The sequence below is a fragment of the Oncorhynchus mykiss genome, chromosome 24 (assembly GCF_013265735.2).
Source record: "Oncorhynchus mykiss isolate Arlee chromosome 24, USDA_OmykA_1.1, whole genome shotgun sequence".
Taxonomy (NCBI): domain Eukaryota; kingdom Metazoa; phylum Chordata; class Actinopteri; order Salmoniformes; family Salmonidae; genus Oncorhynchus; species Oncorhynchus mykiss.
The window spans coordinates 43295858-43319414 of NC_048588.1; the positions used below are offsets into that span (position 1 = coordinate 43295858).

At 42.6% G+C, this 23557-nt stretch overlaps 1 protein-coding gene across 3 annotated transcripts in view; it reads left to right on the forward strand.

Moving 5' to 3' along the window:
• The first annotated feature begins 3670 nt into the window (after positions 1 to 3670).
• Positions 3671 to 23557, forward strand: part of bcl9l (bcl9 like) — a 120948-nt gene continuing 101061 nt past the window's right edge. For 2 of the 3 annotated variants that reach the window (XM_036962147.1, XM_036962146.1), the window contains exon 1: positions 3672 to 4040. The gene's annotated coding sequence lies outside the window, so the exon portion shown is untranslated. Of the gene's footprint in view, positions 4041 to 23557 lie in introns of all 3 variants that reach the window. The other variant, XM_036962148.1, reaches the window with a different exon arrangement.

The following is a 23557-nucleotide window of genomic DNA, read 5'->3' on the forward strand; positions in this document are numbered from 1 at the left end:
GCTTAGCATTCAGGCCAAAGAGTTCAATATTGTTCTCATCAGACCAGAGAATCCAGTTTTTCATGGTCTGAGAGACCTTCAGGTGCCTTTTGGAAAACTCCAAGCAGGCTGTCATGTGCCTTTTACTCAGGAGTGGCTGGTCACTCTACCATAAAGGCCTAATTGGTGGAATGCTGCAGAGATGGTTGTCCTTCTGGAAGGTTTTCCCATCTCCACAGAGGAACTCTGGACTGGAGTTCTATCAGAGTGACTATCAGGTTCTTAGTCACCTCCTTGACCAAGATCCTTCTCCCCCGATGGCTCAGTTTGGCTGTGCTGCCAACTCTAGGAAGAATCTTGGTGGTTCCTAACTTGTTCCATTTAAGAATGATGGAGGTCATTGTGTTTTTAGGGAACTTCAATGCTGCAGACACTTTGTGGTACCCTTCCCCATATCTGTGCCTTGTCTCAATCCTGTATCGGAGCTCTACGGATAATTCCTTCGACCTGATGGCTTGGATTTTGCTCTGATGTGCACTGTCAACTGTTGGACCTTATATAGACAGGTGTGTGCCTTTCCAAATCATGTCCAATCAATTGAATTTACCACAGGTGGACTCCAATGAAGTTGTAGAAACATCTCAAGGATGATCAACGGAAACAGGAAGCACCGGAGCTCCTTTTCATGTTTCATGGCAAAAGGTCTGAAAACTTATGTAAATAAGGTATATATTTTTTTTAAATGTAATACAACATGTGGAGAAAGTCAAGGGGTCTGAATACTTTCTGAATGCACAGTATTCCTCTTTATGGGTTCTGATACTATGTATTCAGCTTTCAGGGTTCTGATCCTATGTATTCAACTTTCAGGGTTCTGATCCTATGTTTTCAGCTGTAAGGGTTCTGATCCTATGTATTCAGCTTTCAGGGTTCTGATCCTATGTATTCAGCTTTCAGGGTTCTGATCCTATGTATTCAGCTTTCAGGGTTCTGATCCTATGTATTCAGCTTTCAGGGTTCTGATCCTATGTATTCAACTTTCAGGGTTCTGATCCTATGTTTTCAGCTGTAAGGGTTCTGATCCTATGTTTTCAGCTGTAAGGGTTCTGATCCTATGTATTCAACTTTCAGGGTTCTGATCCTATGTATTCAGCTTTCAGGGTTCTGATCCTATGTATTCAGTTTTAAGGGTTCTGATCCTATATATTCAGCTTTATGGGTTCTGATCCTATGTATTCAGCTTTACCCTTCCCGGATCCGGGAGCGTTGTCATCAACTACAGTAATTAGCATAACGCAACGGACAAAAAACAGACAAAAAATATTTTATAGAAAATGTTCATATTCATGAAATATAGTGAAACACATCTTAGCCCTGTCATCTCAGATTTTCAAAATATGCTTTACAGCCAACGCTAGACAAGTATTTGTGTAAGTTTATCGATAGCCTAGCATAGCATTATGCCTAGCTAGCAGCAGGCAACCTTGTCACGGAAATCAGAAAAGCAATCAAATTAAATCGTTTACCTTTGATGAGCTTCGGATGTTTTCACTCACGAGACTCCCAGTTAGACAGCAAATGTTCCTTTTTTCCAAAAATATTATTTTTGTAGCCGAAATAACTCCGTTAGTTCTTCACGTTTGGCTGAGAATTCGGCCTAAAAATATTCCAAATTAGCTCCATAATATCAACAGGAACATGGCAACTCAAGGTGTTTTTCAAATATATATTAGATAATATATCCACCGGGACAGCTGTATTTCCAGTAAGACCGGGAGGAAAAATAGCTACCTCTGTCTATTACGCAAGACTTACTCTGAGAGCCCTCAGCCGGACACTTACGCAATGTAGTCGCTTACGCTCATTCTTCAACATAAAGGCGTGAAACTACGTCAAAAGGCTGTAGACACCTTGGGGAATACGTAGAAAAAGGAATCTGGTTGATAGCCCATTCACTGCTCACTAGGGACGCATCGGAACGCAGAGCTTTCAAAACATGAGTCACTTCCTGATTGGATCCTTCTCAGGCTTTCGCCTACATTATCAGTTCTGTTATACTCACAGACAATATTTTTACAGTTTTGGAAACTTTAGAGTGTTTTCTATCCTAAGCTGTCAATTATATGCATATTCTAGCATCTTGACCTGACAAAATATCCTGTTTACTTTGGGAACGTTATTTGTCCAAAAATGAAAATAGTGCCCCCTAGTTACAACAGTAAGGGTTCTGATCATATGTTTTCAGCTTTAATGGTTCTGATCCTATGTATTCAGTTTTAAGGGTTCTGATCCTATGTTTTCAGTTTTAAGGGTTCTGATCCTATGTTTTCAGTTTTAAGGGTTCTGATCCTATGTTTTCAGCTTTAATGGTTCTGATCCTATGTATTCAGTTTTAAGGGTTCTGATCCTATGTTTTCAGTTTTAAGGGTTCTGATCCTATGTATTCAACTTTAAGGGTTCTGATCCTATGTTTTCAGCTTTAAGGGTTCTGATCCTATGTATTCAACTTTAAGGGTTCTGATCCTATGTTTTCAGCTTTAAGGGTTCTGATCCTATGTATTCAACTTTAAGGGTTCTGATCCTATGTATTCAACTTTAAGGGTTCTGATCCTATGTATTCAACTTTAAGGGTTCTGATCCTATGTATTCAACTTTAAGGGTTCTGATCCTATGTTTTCAGCTTTAAGGGTTCTGATCCTATGTATTCAACTTTAAGGGTTCTGATCCTATGTATTCAACTTTAAGGGTTCTGATCCTATGTATTCAACTTTAAGGGTTCTGATCCTATGTATTCAACTTTAAGGGTTCTGATCCTATGTTTTCAGCTTTAAGGGTTCTGATCCTATGTATTCAACTTTAAGGGTATCTAATTCTATAGAATTAGGGTTATTATGTATTGTATACCACAAGAGGGAGTCCTCTGTCCTCACCTGGGAAATGAGGTTATAGATACTACCAAACTCTGTGCCATTATGGGTCACCCTGAATCAAAGGGTATATCAGTTGCCCCCCACGGGAAGCTGCTGAGGGGAGGACGACTCATAATAATGGCCGGGAACAAAGCGAATGGAATGGCATCAAACACATGGAACCCAGGTGTTTGATGCATTTGATGCCATTCCACACTACTCCGCTCCAGGCTTTTCATGAGCCCTTCCTCCACCAATGAAGATGCCACCAACCTCCTGTGGTTGCACCACATTATACTACTAATAAGGCACTATTCATTTAGGTGGGAAGATGCTGTTTTGTCCTTCAACAAGTCACTGACTCTTAGGATCAGCGGTAATGTACTGTACATTTGCCAGATAGCATCAATATAAACATCAACACACAAACAGTAAAACTAGTACAACAATAGGAATGACAACAACAACAACAACAATATAATCAACAAAACAATAGCAAATATAATGTGTAGTTATAACAATCTTATTACTATATAATTATGATTATGAATATAATTATTATACTGTTATGAGACTATTATGCTATATGACATTCAATTGTAAAGAAACATATTTTGAGTAACCTAAAATTACCTGTGTTTCCAACTTAGTAATAATTAGAAATACCAATAACAATACAAAAAAAGAGAGAAAGATTTCAAGGTGTGTTTGAGTGTCTCTATCAGTTTAATTTAGGTATATCAGCTTTATACGGATGTCTGTGCTGAGTGGCCACATCAGTCAGTCAGTGGCTGGCTGGTAATGTGTGTGTGAATGCTATGGACACAAATGCAACGTCCTGCCTTTCCACAGCGCCGATACCGGAGTCATGATCTGCCGTTTGTTCGAGAGGACGCGTCCTCCGTTTTTGAACCCTAAAGTCTAAACGTGAAAACCTCGTATGGTTTTATCACCGTTGTCGAGAAAAAAAAAACACCCTGCAATTGCACCAGAACTGGCTACGGTTTTTTAAACCCGGGAGGAACCTTGCGCAGTGCTAAAAAAATAAGATAAGAAGGAGCAAAGCGGTTGCAGCCTCTTCGGTGGGGAAATGTCGGTTTGGCCGTCACTCCTGACACCACATCGGCCTCCTCAGATACCAACGAAAATGGGGTAAGAAAAGCGACATCTTCCTCTTGAACGATGTCATGACATTACTACCTAGCAGTCATTATAGGGAACATTTTGTTAACCCTCGACATGATATATATACCAAGGCAATAACACACGCCAAACCAAATTAAACTAGCAAGCTAGTTACGAACCAGTTCCAACAAATGGATTAACGTGTAGATAGATGGATGTGTGTTTTGTCACCATCGCACCGAGACCAACGGTAACGTTAGCTTGCTACATGCTAACTGGCTAACTATAGCACAGCACAACGCAGCTTGCTACATGCTAACTGGCTAACTATAGCACAGCACAACGCAGCTTGCTACATGCTAACTGGCTAACTATAGCACAGTACAGCGCAGCTTGCTACATGCTAACTGGCTAACTATAGCACAGCACAACGCAGCTTGCTACATGCTAACTGGCTAACTATATCACAGTGCATCTTGCTACATGCTAACTGGTTAACTATAGCACACCGCAGCGCAGCTTCCTACATGCTAACTGGCTAGCTATAGCACAGCGCAGTTTGCTACATGCTAACTGGCTAACTATAGCACAACGCAGCTTGCTACATGCTATAACTATAGCACAGCTTGCTACATGCTAACTGGCTAGCTATAGCACAGCGCAGTGACTGTGTTAATAACATTCAGGTTGAACTCAGGCCCAGCAATTATATATTAATATTAACTCTAGCCAGACAAAGTTAACTATATAACGATTAATGTTTATGTACGCTTGTGGATCCATTAACCGGACAACGTTAGTTCGCTAACGTTACATTCCTAGACAGATGTACGACTTTTTAACAAGAATGAAAACTATTAAAGCTAGCTAACAGTTAGGCTACTCAGTTAGCTACAATGTCCGAGGACCGTCAAATCGCAGTCGGTGGACACGTTAATATTTCTTGGCGAGCTGGTTTAGCCTGATACAAGTACTAATTATCAAACGAGCAGTACACTTTAAAGTCTTTAACGTATGAATGACCTAACGTTAGGTACATAACTAATGTATGTATTTCGGGGCAAATATATTTATACAGCTAACTTGCCCTAACGTGACTATCAGCTGTGAAAAGTAGTTAGCTAACTGCAGTTTGGCCAGGTCCATAGCATGCCTACACCAGGGTATACTATGCCCTCTCAGCCTGGCTACATTTAACTTCAGTGACTGTATGTAGTCAACTTGGAGAAGGTGTCACAAGCGCCCTGAATACAACAGGTGTAGGTAGACCTCACAGTGAAATGCTGAATACAACAGGTGTAGGTAGACCTTACAGTGAAATGCTGAATACAACAAGTGTAGTAGACCTTACAGTGAAATGCTGAATACAACAGGTGTAGGTAGACCTCACAGTGAAATGCTGAATACAACAGGTGTAGTAGACCTCACAGTGAAATGCTGAATACAACAGGTGTAGTAGACCTCACAGTGAAATGCTGAATACAACAGGTGTAGGTAGACCTTACAGTGAAATGCTGAATACAACAGGTGTAGTAGACCTTACAGTGAAATGCTGACTACAACAGGTGTAGTAGACCTCACAGTGAAATGCTGAATACAACAGGTGTAGTAGACCTCACAGTGAAATGCTGAATACAACAGGTGTAGTAGACCTTACAGTGAAATGCTGAATACAACAGGTGTAGTAGACCTTACAGTGAAATGCTGAATACAACAGGTGTAGACAGTGAAATGCTGAATACAACAGGTGTAGTAGACCTTACAGTGAAATGCTGAATACAACAGGTGTAGTAGACCTCACAGTGAAATGCTGAATACAACAGGTGTAGTAGACCTTACAGTGAAATGCTGAATACAACAGGTGTAGTAGACCTCACAGTGAAATGCTGAATACAACAGGTGTAGTAGACCTCACAGTGAAATGCTGAATACAACAGGTGTAGGTAGACCTTACAGTGAAATGCTGAATACAACAAGTGTAGTAGACCTTACAGTGAAATGCTGAATACAACAGGTGTAGGTAGACCTCACAGTGAAATGCTGAATACAACAGGTGTAGGTAGACCTCACAGTGAAATGCTGAATACAACAGGTGTAGGTAGACCTCACAGTGAAATGATGAATACAACAGGTGTAGTAGACCTTACAGTGAAATGCTGAATACAACAGGTGTAGTAGACCTGACAGTGAAATGCTGAATACAACAGGTGTAGTAGACCTCACAGTGAAATGCTGAATACAACAGGTGTAGGTAGACCTCACAGTGAAATGCTGAATACAACAGGTGTAGGTAGACCTCACAGTGAAATGATGAATACAACAGGTGTAGTAGACCTTACAGTGAAATGCTGAATACAACAGGTGTAGTAGACCTTACAGTGAAATGCTGAATACAACAGGTGTAGTAGACCTCACAGTGAAATGCTGAATACAACAGGTGTAGTAGACCTTACAGTGAAATGCTGAATACAACAGGTGTAGTAGACCTCACAGTAAAATGATGAATACAACAGGTGTAGTAGACCTCACAGTGAAATGCTGAATACAACAGGTGTAGTAGACCTCACAGTGAAATGCCGAATACAACAGGTGTAGTAGACCTTACAGTGAAATACTGAATACAACAGGTGTAGTAGACCTCACAGTGAAATGCTGAATACAACAGGTGTAGGTAGACCTTACAGTGAAATGCTGAATACAACAGGTGTAGGTAGACCTCACAGTGAAATGCTGAATACAACAGGTGTAGTAGACCTTACAGTGAAATGCTGAATACAACAGGTGTAGTAGACCTCACAGTAAAATGATGAATACAACAGGTGTAGTAGACCTCACAGTGAAATGCTGAATACAACAGGTGTAGGTAGACCTCACAGTGAAATGCCGAATACAACAGGTGTAGTAGACCTTACAGTGAAATACTGAATACAACAGGTGTAGTAGACCTCACAGTGAAATGCTGAATACAACAGGTGTAGTAGACCTGACAGTGAAATGCTGAATACAACAGGTGTAGGTAGACCTCACAGTGAAATGCTGAATACAACAGGTGTAGTAGACCTCACAGTGAAATGCTGAATACAACAGGTGTAGTAGACCTCACAGTGAAATGCTGAATACAACAGGTGTAGTAGACCTTACAGTGAAATGCTGAATACAACAGGTGTAGGTAGACCTTACAGTGAAATGCTGAATAAAACAGGTGTAGTAGACCTTACAGTGAAATGCTGAATACAACAGGTGTAGGTAGACCTTACAGTGAAATGCTGAATACAACAGGTGTAGTAGACCTTACAGTGAAATGCTGAATACAACAGGTGTAGGTAGACCTTACAGTGAAATGCTGAATACAACAGGTGTAGTAGACCTCACAGTGAAATGCTGGATACAACAGGTGTAGTAGACCTCACAGTGAAATGCTGAATACAACAGGTGTAGTAGACCTTACAGTGAAATGCTGAATACAACAGGTGTAGTAGACCTCACAGTGAAATGCCGAATACAACAGGTGTAGTAGACCTCACAGTGAAATGCTGGATACAACAGGTGTAGTAGACCTCACAGTGAAATGCTGAATACAACAGGTGTAGTAGACCTTACAGTGAAATGCTGAATACAACAGGTGTAGATGACCTCACAGTGAAATGCTGAATACAACAGGTGTAGTAGACCTCACAGTGAAATGCTGAATACAACAGGTGTAGATGACCTCACAGTGAAATGCTGAATACAACAGGTGTAGGTAGACCTCACAGTGAAATGCTGAATACAACAGGTGTAGATGACCTCACAGTGAAATGCTGAATACAACAGGTGTAGGTAGACCTCACAGTGAAATGCTGAATACAACAGGTGTAGTAGACCTCACAGTGAAATGCTGAATACAACAGGTGTAGTAGACCTGACAGTGAAATGCTGAATACAACAGGTGTAGGTAGACCTTACTGTGAAATGCTTACTTACAAGCCTTTAACCAACAATGCAGTTCTATAAATGAAGTTGAAATTAAATATTCACTAAATAAACTAAAGTTTTTAAAAAATATATAAAATCAATCTAAAAGTAACACAACACATTTACATAACAATAACGAGGCTCTATACGGGGGTATCTGTACCGAGTCAATGTCCAGGGTACAGGTTAGTCAAGGTAGAGTGACTATACATAGATAATAAACCGTGAGTAGCAGCAGTGTAAAAACAAAGGGGGTCAATGTAAAGAGCCCGGGTGGCCATTTGATTAGCTGTTCAGGAGTCTTATGGCTTGGGGGTAGAAGCTGTTAATAAGAAAGCCTTTTGGACCTAGACTTGGTGCTCCGTGCTGGTAGCAGAGAGAACAGTCTATCACTTGGGTGACTGGGGTCTTTGACACTTTTTTTGGGGGCCTCCCTCAGACACTGCCTAGTATAGAGGTCCTGGATGGCAGGAAGCTTGGCCCCAGTGATGTACTGGGCCGTATGCACTACGAGCAGTTGCCGTACCAGGCGATGATGCAACCGGTCACGATGGTGCCGCTGTAGACCCTTTTTGAGGATCTGAGGACCCATGCCAAATCTTTTCAGTCTCACAAGGGGGGAAAAGTGTTGTCGTGCCCTCTTCACTAATGTTTTGGTGTGTTCATGCAAGAAGTGACTGACTGAGGTCTTAGTGTTCATGCAAGAAGTGACTGACTGAGGTCTTAGTGTTCATACAAGAACTGACTGACTGAGGTCTTAGTGTTCATGCAAGAAGTGACTGACTGAGGTCTTGAAGATATATCTACTAGATGGTGAACAATGCATTGACCAAACTCCTCCACAACGTTTTCCCCATCAGACAGGGATCAGAGATTTCAAGTTCTCACTAATACTTTGCTACCAAATGTATTAATAAAGCCCTTTTTACATAAGCCGGTGTCACAAAGTGCTGTACAGAAACCCAGCCTAAAACCCCAAACAGCAAGCAATGCAGGTGTAGAAGCACGTTGGCTAGGAAAAACTCCCTAGAAAGGCCAAAACCTAGGAAGAAACCTAGAGTGGCCAGTCCTCTTCTGGCTGTGCCGGGTGGAGATTATAACAGAACATGGCCAAGATGTTCAAATGTTCATAGATGACCAGCATGGTCACACTTCCTTTCTTTCATTATGGCCTCAGTGATATGCATGCGTCTTACCAACCGGATTAACAGTCACTAATGTTATGTCACATGCTTCGTAAACAACAGGTGTAGACTAATGCTTAATTACAGGTAATTTTCCAACAATGCAAATTTAAAGATAATGATTAAAAATAGTGACACAAGGAATACACAGTGAATAAACCGGCACTGTAAATATCAACTAACTAGTGTTGACAGGCATGGCTAACACAGGTGTAATGTTAACTACTAACTAGTGTTGACTGGCATGGCTAATACAGGTGTAATGTTAACTACTAACTAGTGTTGACTGGCATGGCTAATACAGGTGTAATGTTAACTACTAACTAGTGTTGACTGGCATGGCTAATACAGGTGTAATGTTAACTACTAACTAGTGTTGACTGGCATGGCTAACACAGGTGTAATGTTAACTACTAACTAGTGTTGACTGGCATGGCTAATACAGGTGTAATGTTAACTACTAACTAGTGTTGACTGGCATGGCTAATACAGGTGTAATGTTAACTACTAACTAGTGTTGACTGGCATGGCTAACACAGGTGTAATGTTAACTACTAACTAGTGTTGACTGGCATGGCTAACACAGGTGTAATGTTAACTACTAACTAGTGTTGACTGGCATGGCTAATACAGGTGTAATGTTAACTAATAACTAGTGTTGACTGGCATGGCTAACACAGGTGTAATGTTAACTACTAACTAGTGTTGACTGGCATGGCTAATACAGGTGTAATGTTAACTAATAACTAGTGTTGACTGGCATGGCTAACACAGGTGTAATGTTAACTACTAACTAGTGTTGACTGGCATGGCTAATACAGGTGTAATGTTAACTACTAACTAGTGTTGACTGGCATGGCTAATACAGGTGTAATGTTAACTACTAACTAGTGTTGACTGGCATGGCTAATACAGGTGTAATGTTAACTACTAACTAGTGTTGACTGGCATGGCTAATACAGGTGTAATGTTAACTACTAACTAGTGTTGACTGGCATGGCTAATACAGGTGTAATGTTAACTACTAACTAGTGTTGACTGGCATGGCTAATACAGGTGTAATGTTAACTACTAACTAGTGTTGACTGGCATGGCTAACACAGGTGTAATGTTAACTACTAACTAGTGTTGACTGGCATGGCTAACACAGGTGTAATGTTAACTACTAACTAGTGTTGACTGGCATGGCTAATACAGGTGTAATGTTAACTACTAACTAGTGTTGACTGGCATGTCTAACACAGGTGTAATGTTAACTACTAACTAGTGTTGACTGGCATGGCTAACACAGGTGTAATGTTAACTACTAACTAGTGTTGACTGGCATGGCTAACACAGGTGTAATGTTAACTACTAACTAGTGTTGACTGGCATGGCTAACACAGGTGTAATGTTAACTACTAACTAGTGTTGACTGGCATGGCTAATACAGGTGTAATGTTAACTAATAACTAGTGTTGACTGGCATGGCTAACACAGGTGTACTGTTAACTACTAACTAGTGTTGACTGGCATGGCTAACACAGGTGTAATGTTAACTACTAACTAGTGTTGACTGGCATGGCTAATACAGGTGTAATGTTAACTACTAACTAGTGTTGACTGGCATGGCTAATACAGGTGTAATGTTAACTAATAACTAGTGTTGACTGGCATGGCTAATACAGGTGTAATGTTAACTAATAACTAGTGTTGACTGGCATGGCTAATACAGGTGTAATGTTAACTAATAACTAGTGTTGACTGGCATGGCTAACACAGGTGTAATGTTAACGAATAACTAGTGTTGACTGGCATGGCTAATACAGGTGTAATGTTAACTACTAACTAGTGTTGACTGGCATGGCTAATACAGGTGTAATGTTAACTACTAACTAGTGTTGACTGGCATGGCTAATACAGGTGTAATGTTAACTACTAACTAGTGTTGACTGGCATGGCTAACACAGGTGTAATGTTAACTACTAACTAGTGTTGACTGGCATGGCTAACACAGGTGTAATGTTAACTACTAACTAGTGTTGACTGGCATGGCTAACACAGGTGTAATGTTAACTACTAACTAGTGTTGACTGGCATGGCTAACACAGGTGTAATGTTAACTACTAACTAGTGTTGACTGGCATGGCTAATACAGGTGTAATGTTAACTACTAACTAGTGTTGACTGGCATGGCTAACACAGGTGTAATGTTAACTACTAACTAGTGTTGACTGGCATGGCTAATACAGGTGTAATGTTAACTACTAACTAGTGTTGACTGGCATGGCTAATACAGGTGTAATGTTAACTACTAACTAGTGTTGACTGGCATGGCTAATACAGGTGTAATGTTAACTACTAACTAGTGTTGACTGGCATGGCTAACACAGGTGTAATGTTAACTACTAACTAGTGTTGACTGGCATGGCTAATACAGGTGTAATGTTAACTACTAACTAGTGTTGACTGGCATGGCTAATACAGGTGTAATGTTAACTACTAACTAGTGTTGACTGGCATGGCTAACACAGGTGTAATGTTAACTACTAACTAGTGTTGACTGGCATGGCTAATACAGGTGTAATGTTAACTACTAACTAGTGTTGACTGGCATGGCTAATACAGGTGTAATGTTAACTACTAACTAGTGTTGACTGGCATGGCTAATACAGGTGTAATATTGTAGTAACATCGGTACTATGTAGTAATAACAAAGTAGTGCTCAGCACTACAGTAAATGTGGTGTGATTTGGGACACATCATATGTGGCTAGTCAAGTGCATTGTTGTGTCCCTCCCCCCCCCCCCCAGTCTTTGTTGTGAACACTGACCCAGTCAGTTTTGTCCATATTCAGCCTAAAAAAGGAGACGTTGTTAAGTATGGTGTGATAGCAGGCGGCTGCACTGTGGTCCTGTAGCAGTCTTTCCGTCACTCGGTCTGTGCAGTGCGATATCCTAGACCTATATTTAGCCGGACGTAGCCTGTAACCTGATCTGAATTGTCTTTGAGGGCTATAGAGCAGGCAAAGCAGACCCAGCGCGCACCTTTTGTCATTTTTAAAATAGCCTCGCTAACCCACGTCGTGTCGAACTGAGTTGTCCTCTTGAGGATCCCTATCTAATCCATAGAATTCAATCAAATGTATTTTATAAAGCCACTTTTTTTTGTGTTGTGCTAAGAGTCACAAAGTGCTTTACAGATACCTGGCCTGGACCATAAAGAGCAAGCAATGCAGAAGCACAGTGGATAGGAAACGATCATGAGGCATAAAACACACAGATAATCTGACTGCCGATAGATACTTATCACAGTAGGATGTTCTTTCTCTTGCTAGAACAAAAGACGAGCCTGCGGTTTCTACTTGCTCCTCAGTGGCGGACAATTTGACTTAGAGCCAATCGGAGCGCACAAACCTCCACGTGGGGGGAGCCGACAGGAGTGACAACTTGACTTAGAGCCAATCGGAGCGCACTAACCTCCACGTGGGGGGAGCCGACAGGAGTGACAACTTGACTTAGAGCCAATCGGAGCGCACGAACCTCCACGTGGGGGGAGCCGACAGGAGTGACAACTTGACTTAGAGCCAATCGGAGCGCACGAACCTCCACGTGGGGGGAGCCGACAGGAGTGACAACAAAAAGGAACAAATATTTTGTTCTAGCTATCGAATGACATGCTAACGTTAACTAGCTAGCTAAAAACAAACTGGCTAAGGGCTGACACTGGCAGTATGGGATTATGGAGAGTACATTTCATTTAAAATAAATTGTATTCTTGCTAGCTGGCCATCTGGCATGTAGCAACATGGGTGTTCTACAACAATAGCAATATTAGCGCAGCTAGCTAGTTAGCAAACATTGGATACCTACAGAGCAAAATACACAGGGACTAGCATTGCCAAACCAGTCTTAAGAATGCAACGCTACTACCACCTTCTAGTTCGGAGTATTTTTAACTACACTGACGGCTTCAAAATCTGTGCGGTGTCAACAGAAAAGAGAGACTCTGTTTAGAGGTGCTAAGTACTCTTGGTAAGTAAACGTTTGACAATCCTACTGATGTGTGGAACCCATTAGATGGAACCTACAGAGAAACCAGGCGTGGCCAGTTCACTGTAACGGGAACAGGATTAGACAGAAGGAACCTACAGAGAAACCAGGCGTGGTCAGTCCACTGTAACGGGAACAGGATTAGACAGAAGGAACCTACAGAGAAACCAGGCGTGGCCAGTCCACTGTAAAGGGAACAGGATTAGACAGAAGGAACCTACAGAGAAACCAGGCGTGGCCAGTTCACTGTAAAGGGAACAGGATTAGGTTAGACAGAAGGAACCTACAGAGAAACCAGGCGTGGCCAGTTCACTGTAAAGGGAACAGGATTAGGTTAGACAGAAGGAACCTACAGAGAAACCAGGCGTGGCCAGTCCACTGTAAAGGGAACAGGATTAGGTTAGACAGAAGGAACCTACAGAGAAACCAGGCGTGGCCAGTCCACTGTAAAGGGAACAGGATTAGGTTAGACAGAAGGAACCTACAGAGAAACCAGGCGTGGCCAGTCCACTGTAAAGGGAACAGGATTAGGTTAGACAGAAGGAACCTACAGAGAAACCAGGCGTGGCCAGTCCACTGTAAAGGGAACAGGATTAGGTTAGACAGAAGGAACCTACAGAGAAACCAGGCGTGGCCAGTCCACTGTAAAGGGAACAGGATTAGGTTAGACAGAAGGAACCTACAGAGAAACCAGGCGTGGCCAGTTCACTGTAAAGGGAACAGGATTAGGTTAGACAGAAGGAACCTACAGAGAAACCAGGCGTGGCCAGTCCACTGTAAAGGGAACAGGATTAGGTTAGACAGAAGGAACCTACAGAGAAACCAGGCGTGGCCAGTCCACTGTAAAGGGAAGACAGAAGGAACCGACAGAGAATAAGATGATTTGAATAAACGGATGAACAGGAGTTTTGTACTGTGAAGTAGCTACTAGTAGCATGCCGACACAGTCTCCCTCCCTCCAAGCACGGCAGATTTGTTGTGTGTCCCAATAATATTTTTTCTCTCAGTGTCTAATTGTTCACTTCTCTTGACTGACTGGTATAACAATAAGGTGGAAACCCTCCAATGCTTTTAGGTTTGTGGGAAGACCAATCCAATGCTTTTAGGTTTGTGGGAAGACCAATCCAATGCTTTTAGGTTTGTGGGAAGACCAATCCAATGCTTTTAGGTTTGTGGGAAGACCAATCCAATGCTTTTAGGTTTGTGGGAAGACCAATCCAATGCTTTTAGGTTTGTGGGAAGACCAATCCAATGCTTTTAGGTTTGTGGGAAGACCAATCCAATGCTTTTAGGTTTGTGGGAAGACCAATCCAATGCTTTTAGGTTTGTGGGAAGACCAATCCAATGCTTTTAGGTTTGTGGGAAGACCAATCCAATGCTTTTAGGTTTGTGGGAAGACCAATCCAATGCTTTTAGGTTTGTGGGAAGACCAATCCAATGCTTTTAGGTTTGTGGGAAGACCAATCCAATGCTTTTAGGTTTGTGGGAAGACCAATCCAATGCTTTTAGGTTTGTGGGAAGACCAATCCAGTGCTTTTAGGTTTGTGGGAAGACCAATCCAATGCTTTTAGGTTTGTGGGAAGACCAATCCAATGCTTTTAGGTTTGTGGGAAGACCAATCCAATGCTTTTAGGTTTGTGGGAAGACCAATCCAGTGCTTTTAGGTTTGTGGGAAGACCAATCCAATGCTTTTAGGTTTGTGGGAAGACCAATCCAATGCTTTTAGGTTTGTGGGAATTAGTGAACAAGTTTACACTTCAGGAGACAGGAGAGATTATTGGAACGCACCCTTGGTATGTTGTTGCTGACAAAGTGTTGCTTATCTGGCTAGGTGATCTGAGACTGGCGTTGGGATGAGTTACAAGCAGCACAGTCAAGGTGAAGCTATGAAAGAATAATGTGATATTGAGAAGGCAGAGGGAGAGGAGACACCACAGTACATGGTTGTAAGAGCAGACTTGGATCTATAGGCAAGGCCTTCATCTACAGTAAACAGGGTTGTTATGAACTCAGAAGGACTTGCTGTATGTAAACACATATTCGCCTATCAGGGTAGGCCTCTTTTTAGTTTTGCTTTAGGAGCACCTATCAGGTTAGTTTTACTTTAGGAGCACCTATCAGGGTAGGCCTCTTTTAGTTTTACTTTAGGAGCACCTATCAGGTTAGTTTTACTTTAGGAGCACCTATCAGGTTAGTTTTACTTTAGGAGCACCTATCAGGGTAGGCCTCTTTTTAGTTTTACTTTAGGAGCACCTATCAGGTTAGTTTTACTTTAGGAGCACCTATCAGGTTAGTTTTACTTTAGGAGCACCTATCAGGGTAGGCCTCTTTTAGTTTTACTTTAGGAGCACCTATCAGGGTAGGCCTCTTTTAGTTTTACTTTAGGAGCACCTATCAGGTTAGTTTTACTTTAGGAGCACCTATCAGGGTAGGCCTCTTTTAGTTTTACTTTAGGAGCACCTATCAGGGTAGGCCTCTTTTAGTTTTACTTTAGGAGCACCTATCAGGGTAGGCCTCTTTTAGTTTTACTTTAGGAGCACCTATCAGGTTAGTTTTACTTTAGGAGCACCTATCAGGTTAGTTTTACTTTAGGAGCACCTATCAGGGTAGGCCTCTTTTAGTTTTACTTTAGGAGCACCTATCAGGGTAGGCCTCTTTTAGTTTTACTTTAGGAGCACCTATCAGGTTAGTTTTACTTTAGGAGCACCTATCAGGCTAGTTTTACTTTAGGAGCACCTATCAGGTTAGTTTTACTTTAGGAGCACCTATCAGGTTAGTTTTACTTTAGGAGCACCTATCAGGGTAGTTTTACTTTAGGAGCACCTATCAGGTTAGTTTTACTTTAGGAGCACCTATCAGGTTAGTTTTACTTTAGGAGCACCTATCAGGGTAGTTTTACTTTAGGAGCACCTATCAGGTTAGTTTTACTTTAGGAGCACCTATCAGGGTAGGCCTCTTTTAGTTTTACTTTAGGAGCACCTATCAGGTTAGTTTTACTTTAGGAGCACCTATCAGGTTAGTTTTACTTTAGGAGCACCTATCAGGGTAGGCCTCTTTTAGTTTTACTTTAGGAGCACCTATCAGGGTAGGCCTCTTTTAGTTTTACTTTAGGACCACCTATCAGGTTAGTTTTACTTTAGGAGCACCTATCAGGCTAGTTTTACTTTAGGAGCACCTATCAGGTTAGTTTTACTTTAGGAGCACCTATCAGGTTAGTTTTACTTTAGGAGCACCTATCAGGGTAGTTTTACTTTAGGAGCACCTATCAGGCTAGTTTTACTTTAGGAGCACCTATCAGGTTAGTTTTACTTTAGGAGCACCTATCAGGTTAGTTTTACTTTAGGAGCACCTATCAGGGTAGTTTTACTTTAGGAGCACCTATCAGGTTAGTTTTACTTTAGGAGCACCTATCAGGTTAGTTTTACTTTAGGAGCACCTATCAGGTTAGTTTTACTTTAGGAGCACCTATCAGGGTAGTTTTACTTTAGGAGCACCTATCAGGTTAGTTTTACTTTAGGAGCACCTATCAGGGTAGTTTTACTTTAGGAGCACCTATCAGGTTAGTTTTACTTTAGGAGCACCTATCAGGTTAGTTTTACTTTAGGAGCACCTATCAGGTTAGTTTTACTTTAGGAGCACCTATCAGGTTAGTTTTACTTTAGGAGCACCTATCAGGGTAGTTTTACTTTAGGAGCACCTATCAGGTTAGTTTTACTTTAGGAGCACCTATCAGGGTAGTTTTACTTTAGGAGCACCTATCAGGTTAGTTTTACTTTAGGAGCACCTATCAGGTTAGTTTTACTTTAGGAGCACCTATCAGGGTAGTTTTACTTTAGGAGCACCTATCAGGTTAGTTTTACTTTAGGAGTTAACTTGGCCTTTTGAAGTTGAGACAAAACCACAAGGTCCAATATGCGGCTCCATTCAATAATTTAAAAAACAGAACTAATCCTGTCAAGGTGTTATAACATCCCCGATTCTGTTCACTTCCCAGAGAAACCCAGATTAGCCTTCGCATCATTCCACACCATGGTTCTGTGTAGGGTTGCAACATTTCCCAGGTTTTCCAGAAATCCTGGCAGGACGATTACACATTTTCTGCCTATTCCCTCCTGAAAGCTTCCAACCTGGTTATCTGGAAAACCTTGGTCATTTGGGAAAGTTACCTGAATTTTGCAACCCTAGTTCTGTAGGTTACACGCCATCCTATGCCACACCACATTCACCATTTCTCTCCCTCTCCTGTCTTCTCCCTCTCCTGTCTTCTCCCTCTCTTCTCTTCCCTCTCTTCTCCCCCTCCTCTCTTCTCTTCCCTCTCTTCTCCCTCTCTTCTCTTCTCCCTCTATTCTCTTCTCCCTCTTCTCTATTCTCTTCTCCCTCTTCTCTCTTCTCTCTCCTCTCTTCTCTTCCCTCTCTTCTCCCTCTCCTCTCCTCTCTTCTCTTCCCTCTCCTTCTCCCTCTTCTCTCTTCTACCTCTCCTCTCCTCTTCCCTCTCTTCTCCCTCTTCTCCCTCTCCTCTCTTCTCTCTTCTCCCTCTCCTCTCTTCTCTTCCCTCTCTTCTCCCCCTCCTCTCTTCTCTTCCCCCTCTCCTCTTCCCTCTCTTCTCCCTCTCCTCTTCCCTCTCTTCTCCCTCTCCTCTTCCCTCTTCTCCCTCTCCTCTCTTCTCTTCTATTCTCCCCTCCCTCTTCTCTCTTCTCCCTCTTCTCTCTTCTCTTCTCCCTCTTCCCTCTTCCCTCTTCTCCCTCTCATCTCTTCTCTTCCCTCTCTTCTCCCTCTCCTCTTCCCTCTTCTCCCTCTCCTCTTCCCTCTTCTCCCTCTCCTCTTTTCTCTTCTCCCTCTCCTCTCTTCTCTTCTCCCTCTTCTCTCTTCTCTTCTCCCTCTTCTCTCTTCTCTCTTCTCTTCTCTCTTCTCTCTTCTCTTCTCCCGCTTCTCTCTTCTCCCTCTCCTCTTCCCTCTTCTCCCTCTTCTCTCTTCTCTTCTCCCTCTTCTCTCTTCTCCTTCTCCCTCTTCTCTCTTCTCCCTCTCCTCTTCTCCCTCTCTTCTCCCTCTCCTCTCTTCTCCCTCTTCTCTCTTCTCACTCTCCTCTCTTCTCTTCCCTCTCCTTCTCCCTCTTCTCTCTTCTACCCCTCCTCTCCTCTTCCCTCTCTTCTCCCTCTTCTCCCTCTCCTCTCTTCTCTTCTCCCTCTTCTCTCTTCTCCCTCTCCTCTCTTCTCTTCCCTCTCTTCTCCCCCTCCTCTCTTCTCTTCCCTCTCTTCTCCCTCTCCTCTTCCCTCTTCTCCCTCTCCTCTCTTCTCTTCTCCCCTCCTTCTTCTCTCTTCTCCCTCTTCTCTCTTCTCTTCTCCCTCTTCCCTCTTCTCCCTCTCATCTCTTCTCTTCCCTCTCTTCTCCCTCTCCTCTTCTCCCTCTCCTCTCTTCTCTTCTCCCTCTCCTCTCTTCTCTTCTCCCTCTCCTCTCTTCTCTTCTCCCTCTCCTCTCTTCTCTTCTCCCTCTCCTCTCTTCTCTTCTCCCTCTCCTCTCTTCTCTTCTCCCTCTTCTCTCTTCTCTCTTCTCTTCTCCCTCTTCTCTCTTCTCCTTCTCCCTCTTCTCTCTTCTCCTTCTCCCTCTTCTCTCTTCTCCCTCTCTTCTCTTCTCCCTCTCCTCCCTCTCTTCTCCCTCTCCTCCCTCTCTTCTCTTCTCCCTCTCCTCTCTTCTCCTCTTCTCTTCTCCCTCTCTTCTCTTCTCCCTCTTCTCTCTTCTCCTTCTCCCTCTTCTCTCTTCTCCCTCTCCTCCCTCTCTTCTCTTCTCCCTCTCCTCCCTCTCTTCTCTTCTCCCTCTCCTCCCTCTCTTCTCTTCTCCCTCTCCTCCCTCTCTTCTCTTCTCCCTCTCCTCTCTTCTCCTCTTCTCTTCTCCCTCTCTTCTCTTCTCCCTCTCCTCTCTTCTCTTCTCTTCTCCCTCTTCTCTCTTCTCCCTCTCCTCTTCTCTCTTCTCCCTCTCCTCTTCTCTCTTCTCCCTCTCATCTTCTCTCTTCTCTCTTCTCCCTCTTCTCTCTTCTCCCTCTTCTCTCTTCTCCCTCTCCTCTCTTCTCCCTCTTCTCTCATTCTCACTCCTCCTTTTTGGCTTTTGCTAATATGAATGCAGTTTAGTTCTTACTCACAGAAGGGCCTCTTTCCCTCTCTCTTTTCCCCACTTCTATTTAGAACGGTCTCCCTACTGTCTGTACTGTGGCTGCTGTTTGTTATTTTTCCTTCTTGCTCTAGTCTAGTTGGCTCTGTTCCCAGACTGTGTTGGAAGAAATACAACCCAAGACCCTCCCAGCAAACTGAACCCAGAGAGTCTCTTCTCTTCCTGGTCCCGAGAGGAGGGAAAACCTGGGGGAGAGAGAGACAGAAAGGGAGGGTGAGAAAGAGACATCCTAAACCGACTCATGAAGTCTTTTTCCCTCTCTTTCCCTCTCTCTCTCTCTTTCTCTCTCTCTTTCCCTCTCTCTCTCTCTTTCCCTCTTTTTCCCTCTCTCTTTCTCCCCCTCTCTCTGTCCACCTCTCTGTCCCCCCTCTCTCTGTCGCTCTCTCTGTCGCTCTCGTATTCTGTTAGTCAGTGCCATAAACCCAAGAAGTAGCCTACTGTACCCCCCACGCGCACACATAGAATAGCCAGCCAAATAGAGAAAGTTGCCAGCCGTGATCCCCTGAGCCGAGGCTAAGAATATTTTGCCTAACCAGCTCTATTTTGGTGTCTTCTGGTACATTATAATGCCTTGATATCATCTGAAATACGCTGCTATTGAGTTCACTGCCCAGATTGGAAAAATGTGTTTTGTTTTATACAGTTTTAAAATAAGTTTACTCAAAATCCAGAAACTCCCAAGTGATGCCATACATTTAAAGTAGTTTGGTGGAATTGGCCCTCCTCTCTCTCTGTAGTGTTGTACTGAAATGGGTCCCGTGACTCGTGACGTTGCTGGGTGCAGGACTCTGCTCCGTTGTCAGTGAATTCACGATTCAGAAATCTGTTGAAATGTGGACAAATGAGTGCTTTTATTGAAAGCTGAGGAAATGTGGACTTTTCCACCTAAAACATCTGAGAGGATTTTCTATAATTGATTTAATGTAGCTGCCTGCCACAGCAGTGGAGCTGGGTAAGACCTCCCTTCGATTATCAAGTAAAAACAGATATTTCACCTTTATTTAACCAGGTAGACCAGATCACCTTTATTTAATCAGGTAGACCAGATCACCTTTATTTAACCAGGTAGATCAGATCACCTTTATTTAACCAGGTAGACCAGATCACCTTTATTTAACCAGGTAGACCAGATCACCTTTATTTAACCAGGTAGGCCAGATCACCTTTATTTAACCAGGTAGACCAGATCACCTTTATTTAACCAGGTAGACCAGATCACCTTTATTTAACCAGGTAGACCAGATCATCTTTATTTAACCAGGTAGACCAGATCACCTTTATTTAACCAGGTAGGCCAGATCACCTTTATTTAACCAGGTAGGCCAGATCACCTTTATTTAACCAGGTAGGCCAGATCACCTTTATTTAACCAGGTAGGCCAGATCACCTTTATTTAACCAGGTAGACCAGATCACCTTTATTTAACCAGGTAGGCCAGATCACCTTTATTTAACCAGGTAGGCCAGATCACCTTTATTTAACCAGGTAGGCCAGATCACCTTTATTTAACCAGGTAGACCAGATCACCTCTATTTATCCAGGTAGACCAGATCACCTCTATTTAACCAGGTAGGCCAGATCACCTTTATTTAACCAGGTAGACCAGATCACCTTTATTTAACCAGGTAGACCAGATCACCTTTATTTAACCAGGTAGACCAGATCATCTTTATTTAACCAGGTAGGCCAGATCACCTTTATTTAACCAGGTAGACCAGATCACCTTTATTTAACCAGGTAGACCAGATCACCTTTATTTAACCAGGTAGACCAGATCACCTTTATTTAACCAGGTAGAACAGATCACCTTTATTTAACCAGGTAGACCAGATCACCTTTATTTAACCAGGTAGACCAGATCACCTTTATTTAACCAGGTAGGCCAGATCAGATTTATTTAACCAGGTAGACCAGATCACCTTTATTTAACCAGGTAGACCAGATCACCTTTATTTAACCAGGTAGACCAGATCACCTTTATTTAACCAGGTAGACCAGATCACCTTTATTTAACCAGGTAGACCAGATCACCTTTATTTAACCAGGTAGACCAGATAACCTTTATTTAACCAGGTAGACCAGATAACCTTTATTTAACCAGGTAGACCAGGTCACCTTTATTTAACCAGGTAGACCAGATCACCTTTATTTAACCAGGTAGACCAGATCACCTTTATTTAACCAGGTAGACCAGATCACCTTTATTTAACCAGGTAGACCAGATCATCTTTATTTAACCAGGTAGGCCAGATCACCTTTATTTAACCAGGTAGACCAGATCACCTTTATTTAACCAGGTAGACCAGATCACCTTTATTTAACCAGGTAGACCAGATCACCTTTATTTAACCAGGTAGAACAGATCACCTTTATTTAACCAGGTAGACCAGATCACCTTTATTTAACCAGGTAGACCAGATCACCTTTATTTAACCAGGTAGGCCAGATCAGATTTATTTAACCAGGTAGACCAGATCACCTTTATTTAACCAGGTAGACCAGATCACCTTTATTTAACCAGGTAGACCAGATCACCTTTATTTAACCAGGTAGACCAGATCACCTTTATTTAACCAGGTAGACCCGATCACCTTTATTTAACCAGGTAGACCAGATCACCTTTATTTAACCAGGTAGACCAGATAACCTTTATTTAACCAGGTAGACCAGATAACCTTTATTTAACCAGGTAGACCAGGTCACCTTTATTTAACCAGGTAGACCAGATCACCTTTATTTAACCAGGTAGACCAGATCACCTTTATTTAACCAATTAGACCAGATCACCTTTATTTAACCAAGTAGACCAGATCACCTTTATTTAACCAGGTAGACCAGATCACCTTTATTTAACCAGGTAGACCAGATCACCTTTATTTAACCAGGTAGGCCAGATCACCTTTATTTAACCAGGTAGACCAGATCACCTTTATTTAACCAGGTAGACCAGATCACCTTTATTTAACCAGGTAGACCAGATCACCTTTATTTAACCAGGTAGGCCAGATCACCTTTATTTAACCAGGTAGACCAGATCACCTTTATTTAACCAGGTAGACCAGATCACCTTTATTTAACCAGGTAGACGCCAGATGAGAACAAGATCTCATTTACAATTGCGACCTGGCCAAGATAAAGTAAAGCAGTGTGACACAAACAACAACACAGAGTTACACATGGAGTAAACAAACATACAGTCAATAACACAATAGAGAAAGTATATATACAGTGAGTGCAAATGAGGTAAGATAAGGGAGGTGAGGCAATAAATAGGCCGTAGTGGTGAAATGATTGCAGTATGTTAAATTAAACTCGGTTGGTAGATGTGCAGAAGATCATTGTGCAAGTAGAGATACTGGGGTGCAAAGGAGCAACATAAATACATAACAATATGGGGATGAGGTAGTTGGATGGGCTGTTTACAGATGGGCTGTTTACAGATGGGCTGTGTACAGATGGGCTGTGTACGAATGGGCTGTTTACAGATGGGCTGTGTACAGATGGGCTGTGTACAGATGGGCTGTTTACAGATAGGCTGTGTACAGATGGGCTGTGTACAGATGGGCTGTGTACAGATGGGCTGTGTACAGATGGGCTGTGTACGGATGGGCTGTGTACGGATGGGCTGTTTACGGATGGGCTGTTTACGGATGGGCTGTTTACAGATGGGCTGTGTACAGATGGGCTGTTTACAGATTGGCTGTGTACAGATGGGCTGTGTACAGATGCGCTGTTTACAGATGGGCTGTGTACAGATGGGCTGTTTACGGGTGGGCTGTTTACGGGTGGGCTGTTTACGGGTGGGCTGTTTACGGGTGGGCTGTGTACGGGTGGGCTGTGTACGGATGGGCTGTGTACGGATAGAATGGAGTCTAGTAGCCTGGTTGGAATGGAGTCTAGTAGCCTGGTCTAATAGCCTGGTTGGAATGGAGTCTAGTAGCCTGGTTGGAATGGAGTCTAGTAGCCTGGTTGGAATGGAGTCTAGTAGCCTGGTTGGAATGGAGTCTAGTAGCCTGGTTGGAATGGAGTCTAGTAGCCTGGTTGGAATGGAGTCTAGGAGCCTGGTTGGAATGGAGCCTGGTTGGAATGGAGTCTAGGTGACTCAAAAGGAACAATCATTCACAAGGGTGTTACATTGTGACCATTACAAATACAACTGTTTATTATGGATTCTCATGACCATTAAAATTTGACTCTGTTGGCGGCGTCTCCT